This window comes from Perna viridis, chromosome 6 (assembly GCF_037379345.1).
Source record: "Perna viridis isolate PV_CMFRI_1.1 ecotype Kerala chromosome 6, ASM3737934v1, whole genome shotgun sequence".
Lineage (NCBI taxonomy): Eukaryota > Metazoa > Mollusca > Bivalvia > Mytilida > Mytilidae > Perna > Perna viridis.
In genome coordinates this window covers 39,036,843-39,056,295 of record NC_142450.1, presented here as the reverse complement: position 1 = coordinate 39,056,295, position 19,453 = coordinate 39,036,843, and the positions used below count along the sequence as shown (strand labels likewise).

At 34.3% G+C, this 19,453-nt stretch overlaps 1 long non-coding RNA gene across 1 annotated transcript; it reads left to right on the top strand.

Moving 5' to 3' along the window:
- The first annotated feature begins 5,802 nt into the window (after positions 1-5,802).
- Positions 5,803-11,686, top strand: LOC148614893 (uncharacterized). The gene is made up of 2 exons (XR_015923792.1): positions 5,803-5,939; positions 8,570-11,686. It is a non-coding gene; the product is annotated as an uncharacterized LOC148614893 (long non-coding RNA).
- Positions 11,687-19,453: the final 7,767 nt, after the last annotated feature.

The window sequence follows — 19,453 nt, the reverse complement described above, 5'->3', positions numbered from 1 at the left end:
ATATATATTTTACTAGCCTTCGTATTTACAACCAATGATAGTTATTTTTGTTGTTGTAATATCACACATCGCGAACTTGATTTGCACGCAGCAGAAATAAAAGTACTTTAATACCAAAAATGTTAAGCGCACTATTTTGTCATAATCCCCAAGACCATTAGGTTATCGCAAACTAGTATAACTTTTACAGTGTGTATTAAGTTTAGCACTTATTGGAGACGCGCCTTCATTCCCGGTCTCGTAGTCAGTCTGTGATCTTGTTTTCAGCCACCCTATCGAGTCGTAAGGCATTAGACGTCTGCCTCCTCCGCTGTCAAATCGTCAGTTTTCTACGGTTCTTGAGCCCTGTTATCTAAAACTTTCTTGCGGTAGGTACGTTTAAGTTTATACCTAATACGACGTGTTGTTACAAGAGACCTTGTAACGCTGAGCAATGTACAAGTGATCTTTTACATCAACTTCACTTTTAAGTGATAAATGATTGATCACTCTTGAGGTGTTCGAATAACTGATCAATAGTGATGATCGGATACCCTCGGGCTAGAACATCTTTTTGAAGGAACAAGTTGACCGACTGACTGACTCAATCTTACAACACTGATACAAGAACCGTATATCTATTTAGGTTATTTTCGCATGAGTAATATTGGGCCCGAGTTCAGATCTGAAGGTAACAGTAAATAAAACCGGGGCCTCTTGATCGCATGAGTTGTATGGGTCCCATTTCGGTAACATGCGGTACAGAGATAGTTCCTAGAACGACATCCCCGAAAGCGAATGTTATACTATACTGTACACCTAAGTATTCTTCCACTGCCTAAATTTCATTATATTTGTAACAAGACCTAATTAAAAGCCCCAGTCCCTTAAAACATCCTAAATCATGCTTAGATATCATGCGTGAATGTTCAATACCTCAGCGCACATACAAATAAACATACATTATGTGCATAATGTTTGCAATTTAATATGCAATAATGCACCAAGTGTCTTTAAAAACCCACTTGTAAATGCCCTGTAAATTGAAAAAAAAAAAACCAAAAAAGAAAAACAACACTTTAATGGTTGACGTTTAATGTTCATGTACCAAAATACAAGTACATGTAATTGGTTTGTCAAGCCTTTAATCAGAATGTTAATCACTTTCATGCTGTTGCATAATGAACCCGGCCATAGTTTGATACAGAAAGGTGCATTGTAGTTGAACCAGCTACGTAAACGTTTAAATTGGAGCAGACAGAATCAGGGAAAACGTTGATATTGATCTTTTGTAGAATATTATTTAAAGACCGGCATTACTTAAGGGAAATTAAAACAAGTACTATCTTCAAAATAAAGATAGTCGACGCAGTAAAATTTGTTCTTTTTACTTATAATTGTCTACATTTCATTCAGGAAATAACACGCGGCGCGCAATTTTAATTTTCGTTTTTTTTCGAACGCAACTAAGTTACCAGTATTTGGCCAATCGGGACACATAATTGCGATCAGGTGACTTGCGTTTCTATGGAATAGCGTCTGTAAGGTCAAAGGGTAAAAAGCGAAACTGTACCGACTGCGTCGAAAAAAAAACGTGAGTAGTACGGTAAAATACAAGGACGTGCTGCAATTTATTTTCAACTTCGTCGGTTGTATCCCTTTTACATGCAGTGTACATTCGTTATGTACTATACTGATATCGCAAAGTTACACACCAACTCACCTTGGTATAGCATAACGACAGTGATGATGATTTGGGGTTTTTACGGTCTTGACTATCCTAACGGATCTCGCACGACTGCCCCTTACGGGGATTCTGTTAGTAATGTCAGTTAGTAGTAGAGTATGTCCTACTAGCGCCTGGGCTGCTGTGTTGACGCTCTGGCCTACTCCCAGACCCCACGTGGGTCCGAGAGCGTTTCCCCACTCTACCTGTTTGGGAGTACGTCTACGTGTAGAGTGATAACGACAGTAGTTGTCCAGTACTATATAAATATTTCCCGAATGTACCCCGAAGTCGAGGCTCTAGTCAATAGAGGGAACATCATCGTATTGTCGATGGTTTAAATAGTTTGTTAAGTGTAAAACTTTGGTAATTTTCTTTTTACAATGTAAATTTGCAATATTTTTATCATTATTCTCATTATCTGCATTTTTGTTGCAATTTGTATACACAACTTTTCCTGCTGGATTCTGTAGTTGCAAACACACCAAGTTATCCTTTCCAGCTTACGAAAAAAAAAAACAAAACAAAACAAAACGCATTAATGAATGTCATTTTACTATTTTTTGTTTTTGTCATTGCTGGTTTCTTCAAATGATGTTTCTAATGAAGTCAAGTTGTTCATATGCATAGAAACGTTTATAACCTTCGATATAGTCCAGTGCTCGAGATTTTTATTTAAAAAATTAATATACAAAAAAAAAAAATCGTCTGAAGAAATTTATGATTCTCTGTACTCTCTTTGATTGACCCCTAAGGAGGAAAGAAATTTCGATAGAATCAATCTGCATTTTTTTTGTCAAACCGGAGTCGGTCAGCTTTGATCTGCACTCTGGCTGGGCCTGTCAATTCACATTTCTTTGAAATTTGACCATAGAAAAAAGACGGTGATAAATAAATTTGCCAACTGCACGAGTAGGGCACGCGATAGATAAGTCGAAGCAGCGCGTTGCATTTCCTTGATCAGAGAAGAAAACATTCAATTAACCACATGTGTTCTCAATCAAAGAAAACAGCAAAAGGTATGCATTGCTATTACAATGTTCATATTCATTTCTGGTTTTGATAACACGCTAACTACTGCTGGCATTGTCTGTTGTTAATGCAGTGTTTCAGGACAACTTTTACCAGATGTGCCCCATTTTTTACTTCTACAGAAACATGATTGCTATCTTTTTCTTTGTTTTTCAATGGCAACAGTATAACGACTTTTCTACAAAGAAATGAGAAATCTACGTATGCACAACAACAGGCTGGGGTTAATAAAAAGAGGTTACGAAAATCACAAATCTGAAGATATCCTTTTTTAATAACTGAATCAAATTACACAATTAATTTAAAGGCTCAAAAAGGTCATAATTGAAACTTTGTGGTGCATTGTGCCATCCAGTATTGTAGTTTGTCATTTTTCTCCAGAATTCAGGACAACAATTTGTTTCATATTATGTTCTCACGGAACCGTTTTTTTCTCAAAAAGCTGGTATTCTCACGACTATGTATATTGATATTAAATTTGATGACGCCTGATGACTTTAGATAAAATGACAATAATTTAAAAGAATGTACGAAGAATGCTAATTGTTTGTGTTCTTTGTTTGTAGTCAATATTTAAATACTAAGTTTCATGTTTAAACACGAATAAATGTATACAAACATGTTTAGACTTGATATGTAAATGTTTAGAGATGTCAAACGTTACTGAACTATGAATCAGATTAAATTGACGCTGGTTTCTTGAAAAAAAACCTCATAAAGACTAGCCAACATATACGACAAAAAATTTAAAAGAATAAATATTAACGAATAATCATAGGAGACGAAAAAAAAGAAAGAGGTACATTGTATGTTTTATAATGGATAATTTGCATCGACTTATTTCTCGTAATCGTTCACTGTTTCTATATTCTTCTTTTTTACATTCCCAACATTCGTAAAATTGAACGTGAACTAATTTCTTGTAAAGGTGATAAAAATCAGTTGACAAGTAAAGTGAACTTAATTTGTACTTTCATTGCATGTTTGGTTTCGCTAGAATTCATATAGTAATTTTTTCAAGATCGACCATACCCCAAAAGATCAACAAAACATTATAGCTTGCGATGAGGCAACAATAAATTATAAAGGTAAAATTATAGTATTTGACACACGGCAATGAGTTGATTTCCGGTTCAATCAAAATTGACGAGAAAAACAGGAGTGCTGAAGAGGTGATGGTAACGGACTCTTAAGATCTATCTGAGCCATTATCGTTCACCTTTTAATTTACGCAATTATAACATGCTGAGACGGCATCTGTTCATCAAGATCACCATTTTCTCCACAATTTCTGGCAAATTACCGACCATTTGCTCCAGGACACGCGTCTCTCTTTGATTTGTTTTCTAAGTAATTTTTTACTGACTTCAAATGTGTTTCTTTATCGTTTGGAAAAAAAAACCCAAAATATGAAAAACAACCAAAATAGACGAAAGCAAAACATTACAATACAAAACAAAATAAGAACTGACAAAAATAATCGGAAGTTATCTGATGATGTTTTAATTGACTTTTTATAATTCATTAAAAAGAAAGCTTATAGATGGACATGAATATAATTCTAGAGTTGTAGATAAAGTGGATACCCTTTACAATATGCATCTGAGTTTAAGGTAGGGTTCATGTTACAATGGTTGAAAGCCTAACTCATTCAGGCCAAATATTCAAAAGACAGGAGCACAAGAGCATTACTTTATGATAAATCTTAAAATGTCTTCAATTTAACCGAGCAGCTTGGGAAACTATGGATACAAAATATGTGAATAGCAGGGAGAGATATTACCTTAAAACCACCGTTTCGTAAAAAAATCATTCAGCGATTGAGAAGAGAACTTGAGAATATACTCTAGTATCAAAAAACATCAATAATTCATTTTACTGAAGCATAAATGGTCGAGCGGTTATGACATTAAAAGTGAAAATAGTGGTTGTAAATCCAACATTTACTATCACCAGAAACAAAACAATTTCCTTCCAATTCTGACACATTTGATCCACCAAGTTCTGCAAAATGTTAAAGCTCCAAACTGGACTTGTTCCAGGGCTGTCCGTGCGAGATCCGACAAGGTAGTCGAGGACGTTAAAAGCCTCATGGTTAGTTTCAACGAAATATATGCCAATTATACCGATTTTTTTCGGTACACAGGCAAATGTGCCACACATGAGAATCATATGATTTACATCATATGATTATCATGTAAATCGAGCACCATATGATAATCATATGTTTCGGTATACATAAGATTATGGCATAATAATCATATGTTTTTGACAAACATATGATTGTCATATGTTTTTAAGCCAAAATTACCATATGAGAATCATATGATAATCATATGACTATCATATGTTCAATAACATATGATTGTCAAATGATTACCATATGATTATCATATGAATCGAGTACCATATGATTATCATATGTGGCACATTTGTCTGTGTAGGGTAGTGGTACAGTTTGTATTTGACCCCAAAACAATAATTGCCATTGCAACTTTCTGTATGCCCTTAAAACAGGCTGCTGGTCCGATATTGGGCTACCGAGTAGAAATATTTTGTCCTAGGACGTCGTAGAGGTTGAAAAAAAACGTAAAAAATCTACTTCCTTCGGTATTCGGGATACAAAATACTCTGATACAGAAAATCAACTAATGGGAGGTAAAATAAATAAATGAAGATCATAATGAAGTTGGCGACTTTTGGTTAAGGTTTAGAGGGAAGCATGGTGGACCCTCCCAGCCCAATGGCATGGGTCATTACACCTTAAAGATAATATTGAACGCCATTAGAGTGGTATATAATTTCGGTGGTATAGTATAAAGTTTTCATCTTTTTAAGTTAATCTTAAAACTTACAATAAACATGGCTGGTGTCACTTTATGTTTAATTTATTCGTTTAAACTACTGATCCTTTGGCAAATGACCATAAAATATTAAGGCTTTTACTTAGAAATGGACGTTAAGTATCAATATTAGACTGGGGTTAAGTGATTTGAAGATGTAAATCTCCCTTAGTCGACAAAAAAAATGTTAAAGCACGTAAGAAAACCACAAATAAATTATATAGATAATGATTCACAAACGAACCGTTGTATCTCGAGCCAAATTAAATCAACATCAATGACGGAGAGACGACCGGCGGATAAAAGGCGTAACTGGTTAACATGGACATTAGACTGAAACAGACGAGCCAGCGGGCGAGGTAAATATTAATTATTTGGAAAGAAAACAAATCCATCCCTCTTCTTAAGTGGATTTCTTTGCCCTAGCTTATCTATCTTAAATAATACTAGACATTCGCATAAGCAGATAAAAAGTGATTTAATATATCAAAGATGGATCAAAGGTACATAAAATCAGATAATAATTGTTTGCTTAACGGTCGGGACCACGAGACTTCTTTTATCTGTCCAAACAGAAGCACAAAAGTTCGACCTTTACCCCCAGATGGAAGTCACCGGAACACCATCGAAAGCGTTATCTCCCTTTATTAAAACATCTTAAATCATAGTTTAATTGGTAGTTTTTATCTTAATTTTTCATTCTTTGTATTCTTACGATGAATGTTATTATGATTAATCTCTTGAATTGGTCGAAAACTCTTTATATAAGGATATTTCATAAATGACACTTGTCATTTTTTCACGAGTGTCAACCCAACTTCACTATATTGAAGTACAGGATCTACAAAAATCAAATGATGTTACAATTTTTCATCAGCAAAATTTTTATATGAAAAAAAGAACGCTTAACGCTTAAGTCTATAATGTTTCTTCAAATTGATGCATATGAATTGGCGTGCTTGAATTCATAAGAAAATAAACAAAATTTTCTGGAACTAAAAAAAACAATAGTAGAGAACAGCTGGAACAGTTTTTCTTTGGTGGAGATGAGCACGTTAATTGTCATGGCAACCAATATTTTGGTAAAATAGATATTAACCGCACGTGCTCAGAAAGAAATATGATAGCCTCCTTCACACAAGAAACAAAAGAATGTAGATAAAACTGTAGGGGTCATTATCTGATGTATGGAGGATATATTATTATGGCAGGTGATGTTCAGGGTCCAAGTTTTTAGTAGATACATGACACTTAACACTGTCAACAACAGCAGTAATGATATCTATATAGTTCAATGTCCTATCCCTATTCAATGCACCAAGAGAAAATATTTTATTCAAGGCACGCACATATCAACATAAACGGGAGAGGAAGCTGTAGCTATAAGGATCTGCCTTCACTTAGTCTACACTCATACTACGATCCGGCTCCGAACAAAATCACACCCGGTTTCTAAATTTTGTATCGAGAATTAAAATTGTAATTTTGCTACTAATTTAAGCCTTTGTTAAGATCAAATGCGAACGTTTTTTTTTAATTATGGCTCCGAGAATCTACCATAACAGCAGGCGCTATCTATACTCTGTTCGATAAATTATTACTTTTGGCACGATTTTCACATTCTTTTAAGCATTATTTAACTTATATGAATCGAGACGGACAGTGATGCACACTTAAGGAGTCATACAATAGCACGTGTAAATTGTAATTTTGGATCTGGCACGCGTTATAGCACGGTGTGGAAAACGAGATTTCTATAGGCCTTAGAAAACAATGAACATGTTTGACATCGATATTTTATTGTTCCAGAAGCCAATCGACTTATTTTCGATTAACCCAAATGTCTTTACGAGAATGCCATGCACATGGTTTTGGAGGGTCTATTGATTTATTTATGACAAATCACCCACTGCTTTACATACCAAAATATGCCACCAAATGATATCGCTGAATGCTGCAGTATTTTTCAAGTAAAAATGGTAATGATGAATTTTAGCTATATCATGACACTTTTCGGACTTCAACAGCTGTCGACATATTAAATCGGGAATGGAGATTTAAAACTCAATCTTAAGTTATTCAATCGTGAATTGAAATTTTTCACTTTTCACCCACAAAACTGACAGGTCACTGTCCTAGTACTTCATCGTTTATTTTTTTCAAATCCAAATTATCTCGAAAATGACTTTTCCATCCCCACTGCCAGGGTTCACCATCGACCAATGACCTTGTCAATACTTTATACATAATATAGTTAGCTTCATGATATTTACTTTTTATGCAGTTTGTAATGCACGGATGGCTTAGGGAACGTTCACCTTTTAATCCGAGTGTTTTGCTAAAAAAGTTTAAAGGAAGACACGTGCGTGCAATGCATGTAAGTAAACTATTTGCACTTTCCTAAACATAAATACGAAACAATAAGTGTAGCCATTTTTTGAAACAATTTGAATAAGGAAATGTAATAATTTTAAACAAAACTAAGGTTAAAGGTTTTTGTTTAAACCTTTCAACGTTGCACAATTTCTCTAAATTCCGGCGAAGAAGAACAATAAGAAGATGATTCAGAGGTGTTCACTAGGTTTTTGATTTACCACGATAATGGCCATTCTATACCCCATAAGTTATCAATCCTGAATAGATATATTGAAATCTTCCACCATGACTAGACTTTAAAGCTCCTCAATTTTTTACACAGTTCGGGGATTCTTCAAAAGATAATACATCGAAAATAAATATTTCATAAAACATTTTTTTTGTTTTCTTGCATCGCATGTCCTTGGTAAAGAGGACCGTGAAATCGACAAAATTTGTTTTAGAATTATAAGGTTTGGTTCAAGGTAATTGTAACTATGAATTCAAATTGTTCAAAAAGACATTTTCTCATATATGCATTCGTATTATGCAATTTTTACCCATTGTGTCTGTTTGAAACGGCCCTAGAATAAGTTTCTCCGATCCATTGTTGCCTTTGAAATATTTTTTTTAGTTTTGGGAAGGATTAAAGATGACCCATGCATTTGGAAGGTACTATGACTAGTCGGAATTTTGTGTTGATAGTGATAGCTTTTAGAACGGCTATTTTCAGGACCAGGTTGGATATTTTCAAAACCTGTGATTGACGACGATGATAAAACTGTTGAGTATATATATAGAATCCTCTACTTAGCTTTCAATTTTTTGTTATGTTTGGGGTCTCACGGCTTTTTTAAAAATTTGGTGACGGTCTTCGGAGCATGATCGGCGACTACCCCTGGTCAAACATAGAGGTCGTCCGGCACGTCTCGGTTGCTGTAATGACTGCTATGTGACTTTTGGGATAAACTGTTCTCGGTAAGGCCAAACTCTACTTCTGTTGGTATACCCTAAAATAGTAGTTTAGTAAAAGAGTAATCAAGGGAACCAATGTCCTAGCGGTAATCAAAAGGATGTTATCCAGGGACAAAGACCGCAGACATGGAAAACAGACATACACAACAAAGAACATAAAGTAACTAAAGTCATACATACAAAGTAAAAAACAACTGAGCAACTCAGACTCCACTAAAAAACTGGGAGCATGGACCAGGTGCACCGGTAGGGTAAGCGCCCTCTGTTTTTTCTAGAAACACCCGCCGAGTCAAGTCCGGGGTAGTCAAAAGAGGAAAGGATAACTATGACACGTTGAACAAATCAGTTTTCACAGATGGATACACCGTAACGATCCACGAGTTCATGATAACGACCATAAATAACTTCAATCTTGTAGCAACATAACCCAGTAAGAATATGAATTCCATCTAAGATGGAATGGATCTTCATCTACAACAGGATATAAAAGTATAATGGACACATGGTATTCAAAACATGATGTGATATTGTTTGATTGATATGAACGATTTTATTGTTAAGATCTATCATAAGAATTGATAGAATCAAATAAAATCACTTTGTAATTGCAATAATTACATACATAACATCTAATTTTGTTTTTCTCCGTAGATCATTTTTATCATCGAATGAATAGCTTTCAAATCAAATACTGATACGTTTAACATATCTGACAAAATGGAAAAAAAGCAGAGTTTTAACTTTGAGAAGGCAGTCGAAGTCAAAACAAATATAATTTCTATAGAGACATATGGCTTCTTACAAATAATTTCCAAGTTTTTAACCGTTTAAGTAAAGGAACAACATTGAAACGCACTTAGACCCACGTGGGGTCTGGGAGTAGGCCAGGGCGTTAACACTGCAGCACAGCCGCTAATAGATCATATTTATTAAATCATTATCAACGGGAGTACTTCCGGAGTTTTCGAAGCTTGCTTCAGTTATGCCTTGCTATAAAAAGGTGTAGAAGTCTCTCCCCGTGATTATCGACCGATCGCGTTATTAAGTTGCGTCGGAAAGATTTTTGAGAGGGTAGTATATAAGTACCTTTACAACTATCTTATTACAAACTCATTGTTATATAAATTTTGGTCAGGATTCATGGCTAGGCACACTACAGTCAATCAACTAACTGCATGAGATTAATCATAATATATGTGAAGCTCTAAACAAGACATATAGTTCTTGTGTTGTGTTCTGTGATATTTCGAAGGCATTTGATAAGGTATGGCATAAGGGGTTTATAGTAAAGCTTAGATCATATGGAATTAACCAAAACGTACTTTTATGGCTTCAAAGCTATTTACATAAAAGACGGCAGAGAGTCTTGTTAACGATTCTATGTCATCCGAGTCTTTTATCAACGCGGGAGTTCCGCAAGGTTCTGTTCTTGGACTCTTACTATTTTTATATTTATAACTGATATATCTGATGATTTGAATAGTTTTAGAGTAGATTATTTGCTGAAACGTCCCTAGGCTGTTCGTCACAGAATCATTTAACAATAGAGCATACCATTAACTCAGAACTTGTTAAACTACAAAAACGGTCTGAAGACTGGAGGGTAGACTTCAACCCTGCCAAAACCAAGGCTGTATGTTTTACAAACCAAGTAATAGAACAACCAATCAATATTAAAATGACCAACGAGTAGAGATGGTTGATACTCATAAGCATATAGGAGTAGTGTTGTCTTCGGATTGTGAGTGGTCAGCCCAAATTGATTGTATGTCTGAATGCAACAAAACAGTTAGATGTCCTGTGAAAGCTCAAGTTCACTCTGAACAAATCAAATTTGAATAAGATTTATCATACTAATATTTTACCATTACTGGAATATTCTTGTGAACTATGGGATGGATGTTCTGCAGAATGTGCAAATAAATTAAATAAAATACAAAATGAGGCTGCCAGAATTGTAACCGGTCTTCCAAGATATGCCAGTATTGAATCTTTATATTTTGAAACTGGTTGGGAGACATTAGGAGATCATCGACGTAAACTCCCTATATATTCCATAGAGTACACAATAGTAAGATACCAGCATGTCTAAAAGACTATTTAACGCATATAGTAGGCACAAACTATCTATATAATTTAAGAAATGAGGCTAACTATGTTTACACTCAAAGCAGTATTAAAACTTTTTCGAAGTCATTCTTTCCATCCGCTATACGATTGTGGGATAGTTTAGACCTACGATTGAGACAGGTACCAACCTTAGATAATTTCAAACAATTACTGAGAAATCAGAATTCCGTGTTCAAACCACCTTCATATTATTAGAATGGAATTCAAAAGCATAATATTTTGCTTACAAGACAATGTCACATGAGTAGTGCACTCAAAGCTGATCAGTTCAGAGTGGGTTTGGTGCCTGACCAGAAATGCACCTGTGGCTGGCCTATTGAGGATGGTATCTATTACTTTCTAGAATGTCCTTTGTATGTAGAACAAAGTAAATTATTCATAGACAATCCTCGGGATACTGGTGAAGATTGAATAGCTATGATTTTCTTTGGTAGAGCAATACTTGATAACACCAGCAATGCTGACAACTTTAAAACAATACAACATTTTATTTAGCACTCAGGTCGATTCTGTCTAGACTGATCTAAATACTTTTGGCATGTTTCTTATTTTTTAATTATTTATTAACGTTTTACACCAAATTGTAAAATTTGTTTTTGGTGATTTGGACCTACTGTTCTAAAAGATTAAATTATAAATTGCTGTACACTGCACTTGTCTTTATTTGTTCAACAATTTATTATGTGTTATATTCCGTGCATGAACAAGACCATGTTTTGGAATAATTCTTGTCTAATCCAAATTTGTTTATTTGCAAACAAAATATGTTTAAACAAAAACATATTCTGACCGAGTTCTTCGGTCAGGTATCCCGAAGGAGACGGTTGCGCTACCAACACTAGTTGGTTCTACTAACCACTAACATCAACCATAAGAGGCCTGCGCATCGATATTCAAGGTCGTTAAAAACCCTCATCAAAGACACCATAAATCTTGCATTATATGTCTCATTCATCATAATGCGTTTAATTTTATGCAACTATTGACAGGTTATCAATACATCATTGCTATTTGGATACCAATGTCTGGGATTTACAAACGAGGACATTTATTATAGACACTGGAGACAATTTAGAAGAAAACAGAGTAAACAATTAAGTAATTTTGCAATGTTGACCACCCTATCGCGTTTAAGATTATTTCTGTTATACGTAAAATAGTAAAATCATCATGACAAATTAAAATACACCGATCTGAAAATCGGAAATGAATAATTCACTGTGAATTATTTTTCTAAATATTAAATACTAGTAGATTTCTTGAAAACAGCTGAAGTTGCTGGTTCATGACATGTTTAGTATATTATTGTAAAATTATGGATACCACCTACGCTGTAAATGTTACAAAAAATCTTTGAAACGCGGGTCTAAATAATGGCGTCTGGTCAAAATATAGAAAAAAATAGATAGGAGAAGAAAATTCATTAGACTGACACGTGTAATGACCAGATGTCACGTTCGTTTGGCATTCAACAGTTTAAATATCATTTTACGGTTGAAAGTCAAGGAAATTAAATGTCTCTTCATGGGTTAAAAAGATAGTAAAATGTTATATAACATTACTTCAAGTACCGATATCATCGCAGGGGGTATATCCTTTCTCAATACTGAAGAACGTGCCAAATTATGTCAGATGAACCAGATCACGTTGAGGGTTTAACACCTCATTTAATATAATCCAAATAATCCAGTTTAGAGGAACACAGACAAAATGACGTAAGAATGGCAATGGCAGCAGAAGACAGCAATGGTTATTCATGAAAAAATGGGGGTGGGGGGTGGGCAAGAAAAAGGTGGTTCCAGGCTAGTGTTGGACAATATAATTTTTGCAACAAAAATGCACGAAATGAAACAACATTTTGTAACAAAATGGGATCGATGTTCTAAATCCCGGACCTCGAGGCTGGACTCGCCACTGACTTATCTTTACTACAAAAAAAGTATCATCTGTAATACCTACAAAATAAAAATAGAACAACATGTATACCGTACAGTATTCAGCATGTCTTACCTAATGAGATATGGACTAGTGTATCATCTACATCATATAACTAATTTATAACTGTAGTAAATATTATACAACATAATAAAGTGTCATCTTTTGGGCAATTGCTTTGTTAATAAACTGGTAGGGGATCGATCTTAGCATGCATAAAATCAGGAGAAAAAAGAAAAAAAATCCCTAATTTTGGTTTTGTATGTTCCTGACTGATCGAAACTTATGTACGGGTTTTGTAACATTATACGGGTGAAGTGTCGTATTGTGATAAAAACATCTTATAAACTTATACGTTCATCTTTATTACATGTATAAATTATAAAAATAGGTCATACTCAATTTTGAAGATTCAAACAAAGAACCGTTTACGAGTTGAACAAATAATTTAACATGTACTGATAATCATTAACACGACAGAAATGGCAATTATCATCCATAATCAGTGTTGTCGACCAGAATGACCCTGACACTCGAACAAAAAGGTACCATGTCAAAATAACTTTAATGTACATTAAAAAGTTGTAAAGCATTGATTACGAAGTCCTCGGGTTATATACAATGTCGTTTAACTGGGTTTACCCACACTTTCAGATATATAGGGTTAAATTATTTAAAAATACAGGCAGATCATAAAAGATTTATACAAAACGTTAATGAAGTGCATAAACAACATTTGCTGTTTAAACGTATACAAACATCATAAAAACGAAAATTCTGGATTTAATTGCTTTAGACAAAATATGACCCTCTTTGCAAAAGAAAATCAAAACAGGAAGCTGGTGCTCCAGACAAGTATCACTAGTAGTAAATATCCTCTACGTACTATAAAGTACATCATACTTTACTGTAAGACAATACTCTCTTCTCATTAGAACGTGCCATGTTATGTTAAATTCTCAAGGGGTTCATTAACACCATATCGGACCATCGTATATGTAATATGCTGGGTTATCTATAGCTCCTTACCATCGATCTGGCAGTATGTTTTAGATGGATAGACTGACTGAGTGGTTTTTGACGCCAAAGACTAACCTTTCGGGTTTTGCACGGACGGAGCTGGATAGAAAAAAACACACCTATATAACGGTTATAAAACACACCTATATCACGGTTATACAAACACACCTATATCACGGTTATAAAACGTTAAGCTTCGTCAGCTTGGATTGTTGATATCCAGCGCATATGGTTTATAATGACGATGTAGTTTTAGCTAATGATGCTCATGTGTATCATTATTACCGGCCTTTTAGCTTTCGTCAGAGACGACGATCTTATAAATAAGTTGGGTTATAGTCCCAGTAAAGACGCCCATCGGGAAGTAACTTCCACTTCAATAGCAGATAAATATGGCTATGAACGGAAATAAGATACAGCTGAAGGCAGCTCCATTTACTGTTCGTAATTGTTCAGTCAATATTACCGTAAAAAGACACCATGTCTCTATTGAAATTACAGAAGTAAATTTATCTGGTCAATCAATTAAATAAATTTCCTTTTCTATTCATCCTTTTCTCTTCCAAATTCCTCTGTGTCATTTTGGTATTATGACAAGTGTCACAGAGGTAAATGGACAAATTATTTGTATTTATATAAACAATATAAACTCCGTCCCCTTCGGATGTATCACTACACTCTCGTCGTTTATTAGTTCTCCGTTTGATTCTAGGCTCACTGTGGTATCTATCATGAAACGTGTATTATATGTGTATTTTGTGTCAGGGTTCTTAACAGGCTCGGTTTCTTTTTCCATGAGCATTTGTTGAAAACGGTTGAAAGGGTTGCACATATCTGGCGGTATAGAACCATCTGACCTGGTCTGAAGTGGAAATAAACGCATGTAAAACCTTTTCACATAATACTAAACGAAAAAATAATGTGTTCTGCTTTGATCATCTATTAAATGTGTTCTTCCAGCAGAATACAACACATATTCCATATAATAAACTACAACCTCAGTCTAACTATATGTACAACAATTTTCAACTTATCAGTTTCTTATCATCAGTGCCAATCCACCATGAAAAGTTTTACATAAATTGAAAGGTTGGTGATGATGCTAATTTCAAAGGAATGTAATTATTATGATGACGTATGTGTATACCCGGACATGATGTTACATTTCACTTCTATTAATCAGACGGCAAGCCTTGGCCATCACTGGTGAAAAATTTGACACATACCAAAGATAAATCATATCGCTCATCTTCAGCGCATTTATCAATTTGATGCCACATATTTGTGTAAATTCGTTCAACATTTTCACCTGCATGTGTCCCCTAACAGTAATGGACACGATTCGTCATTATTAAGATCGTCTCAAAATTCGTGCATGTTGACTAGGGCTTTCTAAAGGTCATATAATTCCGATTAGACAAAGATGCGGGACTATACGCATACACAAGTGCGACCTTAGTGTGACAGGACAAGTTTAAACATGACTTTTAGATAGAGGAGTTGAATAAAGAACAAAGTTATAATAACTTTTTTTGTCATTTACAACTGAAGATGATTCTCGCATTTAAGGAACTATTTCGTTGGGAAACTGATTATACTTGTAACTAAAATGCATTGTCGACATGCTTGACACTTATAACATAAAAACACTGAACTTAATTTCCTTGAAGCAGAAATAGATAACATATATATTGTATAAAACTGACATAACTTGGACAATCATGTGATGGTATAAATTTACCTGACTTTGTACATAAGGAAGTAAAATTTTATTGTATAGTACACATTATTTTGAAGTTTTTTTTCGTTTTCATTTTCCGCGTAGTTGGGGTTGGCAAACTCTTAGATCCACGTGAAATTTTAGAGTCGCAGCGTTTTGACACATAAGTTGAAACGCGAACAGAACATGTTCTGACGAGCTCTCCGCCATTCAGAATATTTCGAAACCTGGACTATGACCAGTAACTAGAGACTACCCGTAAAAAAGGGAGTGATGGTGATCGTGTGAGATAATTTCAATTTTTATTCGACATTGCGTACGGTACAGAAAATAGATTCCAAAGTAAAGTCACGTAGAATGCAAACCCTAAAGATGGAGTAAATTTGCCTTAAACGAAGTTGCATTTTGGACGAATCTGAAGCATCGATTATACAGAATTGGTTGTCCATGATAGGAAAAAAAACTGATATGGTGAAACGTGACAAATGCACCGCGTATAGCCTAAATAAAAATATAGTTCATACTTTCAAAGATCAACAAAAGGTCTTCAGTGTAAACAAACTTTTAAGTAAGATATGGAAGGCCCCGACAATATCAAGTATTTTCAATTTTTCTTAACGATATAGTATAGATGGCTGTTACGTACCCTTTACTTCTATAAAATGCAGACTTTCTTATTGGGAAAGTAAAAGATATAAATAGCTTTTTATTGCTTCTAGAACAGTTATTTCTCAGCTAAATTGTCTATAAAGAGATACAGATTCTTTTTTCACTGCAATTACACAGGCTTGTTACAAATGATTAGAACCTTTGTGTTTTACATGCATTGAATAGAGAAGACAACGAAACAATCACAATTCGTTATAACTTATGAATTTTAAGAGGTTTCCTATTACCTCAAGTTATACCGGAAGTCGTAAATTGAGAATGCACTATAGCCGGAAACAACCGTACTGTTTCACAAGTAAGTCGTCTATGTTGTACACCAAAGGTTCATTTGTGGGATACGGACAAAGTACATGCTCCGATAAAGTAAATAAAATGTAAACGTTAAATTTATTCGGGACACGGGTGATCCACTGATTTCTTTTGGGGTCCAAACAGGAAGAGGCGTGTTGTAGACTTATTTTTGATCATTCATTTAAAAAATTCATGAAATGAACAAATTCTGACTCTCGCTCTCTTCTTAATATAGGTTCTTCTATTGCTGTTTACTGTTATCTTAAAAAGTTTCAGTCGTACATGTATTTATTCTCGGCTTTGAAGCATTCCAGAGCTAGATAGTTCTGTTACACCCGGACCTCCTCCGAATTCGTTACTGTTTGAATAACGCTGATCGTCCTTCAAGAATAGAAATGATTTAGCTATCACCACTTATCAATTAAATAATGATACATTTTTTGAATATTACCCCTTCAAAAAAAAAAAAAAAAATACAGGAAACAAAATACCATACACAAAATAATAAATAAAAACAGTCAAAAACAAAAAAAACCCTACCCAAAGAAAATTATAATTAAAAACAAAACCAGCTGTGATAAATTTAAACAATAGTCCAGAGAAACTATGTTTCTTTATATAAATTTCAAAGGTACTTTTGAGCAATTATACATCCTGTTTACTTAAGTATATCATTGACATGTAACTTGGAAAAAGATAAAATCTGTCGTTTAAAAACTAATTTGTATTCTACTATGTATGATGTGGTAACTGTCTATTTCTTATATCATGTCGAACAGAAATATTTACAAAAACAAATAAACTCCATGGATGAATAAACATTATATCAACATTTGAAATGTTTAAAGATGAAAAGTTAAAAAAAAAGACAAAAATAAATCAGTTAAGAATCTTATTAGTTAAATGGATAATTGAATTATCAGGGAAAATTGAAGTTATTAACTAGATCGATGATTGAAGTATCAGAGAAAAAAATATTTACTATGACAACTTAATAGAGGAATAACTGGTATGTTTTTATGTACATGCATATACAGCTTCAGTGTTCTGTGATAGAAGTATCAAAGTTTGCATGTATTAATTGGATACAGCAAATAATCTATCAAGATTTTTTAAGCTCCCGAGCTAATTGTGTAGGGCCACTAGACCCGGTCAATTTCACGAAACAGTAATATAAGGTTTTATAAGCAGTCAGGTTTTCACCAGTTAAGTAAGCAAGTAAGCAAGTTAGTAATTTTTACTCATAGCTGTGTTTTCATATTATCAATAACATAAGCTCTCATGAGCTTTTATTACTACACATGGCAGGTGCCATGAAATATTAATGATTAAGTTCATTTCTCGATGGATTACAAGTCAATACATACATACACATATTTTAACAAATTATGATGAATCGTTCGATATATAATAAAATGGTGTCTAGTTTCTATCTACAGAATTCGATTTATTATAGTATGAAAGCAAATACAAGTATTTAATATTTTATGAGACCGGTGACACTGCTGGATGTTCTGCATATCCATAAAAACTGAAACAAGGAAAACAAGAGTCCGATCCCAACAGTATAATAGATGGCTTTTATCTTGTTCTTTGTAGATAAATTAGTTTATAAAGATCCCTATGAACTACGTTTATATGCAAAGTTTCGGCAAAATCCGATGAAGAATGTCGGTTTTAGACAGTGCATGAATGTTACGCGCGGATTGACGAACAACGGATGATAAAAAAACTAGATGTGAAGGAGGTCTTTCTCCACCATGTACTACTATGTAATGTTAGATTAATATTAGATTAATTAAATCATATTAGAATCGAGTGTAGTTTCGCAAATGAAATAACACGTTATTTGTTCTGGCCAACCACGTACACTTTAGTGGACAATGTTTAAAATGCAACTTCCGGTCGTCGTTTACATCTGCATGTCTGGCCTACACCGAGGTAGACTATGCATATGCTGGTTTTCAGCTATATTACCAAGACATTTACACATGCAATTAAAATTTATTTTCTAAAAATAGTATCTTACCTTGTCACAAGAAATGGCACGTGTCACAAGGATAAAAACAGATATTATGATGTGTTTTCTTGTGTCTTTTATGACATTCATGGTGTTTTTGATACTTAATCAAAATCTCGAACTGTAAATCATTGTTTTTAAGTTTTATGTACAGTCATTGTATGACCAGGTTTTGCGGGAAATTGACAAATATGGTAATACGCCTGACGTGTATCTGTGTCTATGGTTTTGGTTCCACGCGGAAGACTGCTACAGAGTTCATTTGACGCCTGCTATTTTCACGTGTAGTGAGTCATACCCGACTACGCTTGAATTCAGTGAAAGGAAACTCAGACCCTTTACAGTAATCAGGGGCGTAGCTGCCTATACGCAAATACGCAGTTGCGTACTTTCGGAAAAAATAACAAAAACAAAAACACACATTTTAAAAATGAAATAAAGGTTTTATGCAATGACAATCCTTTTCAATACATAATGATACACCAATATACACCATAAAGTAATTCGCGATATCAAAACCATCAATTCCGGAAATTTTGTACTTTGCCTTAAGCGACCCCCCAAGACCCCTCGCCGTAATTTTGCGTATAACTAAAACAGGCCTAGGTACGCCCCTGGTAATAACGGCCATAATACTTCGAAATATCATTATCGTCACAAGAACGTAGACTACACAGTTCAAAGGAAACAAAAAACTAGAGAAGTATATAAACTTCCTTTAATTGCGAAAAAGCGAGACACAAAAGGCAATAAATCTC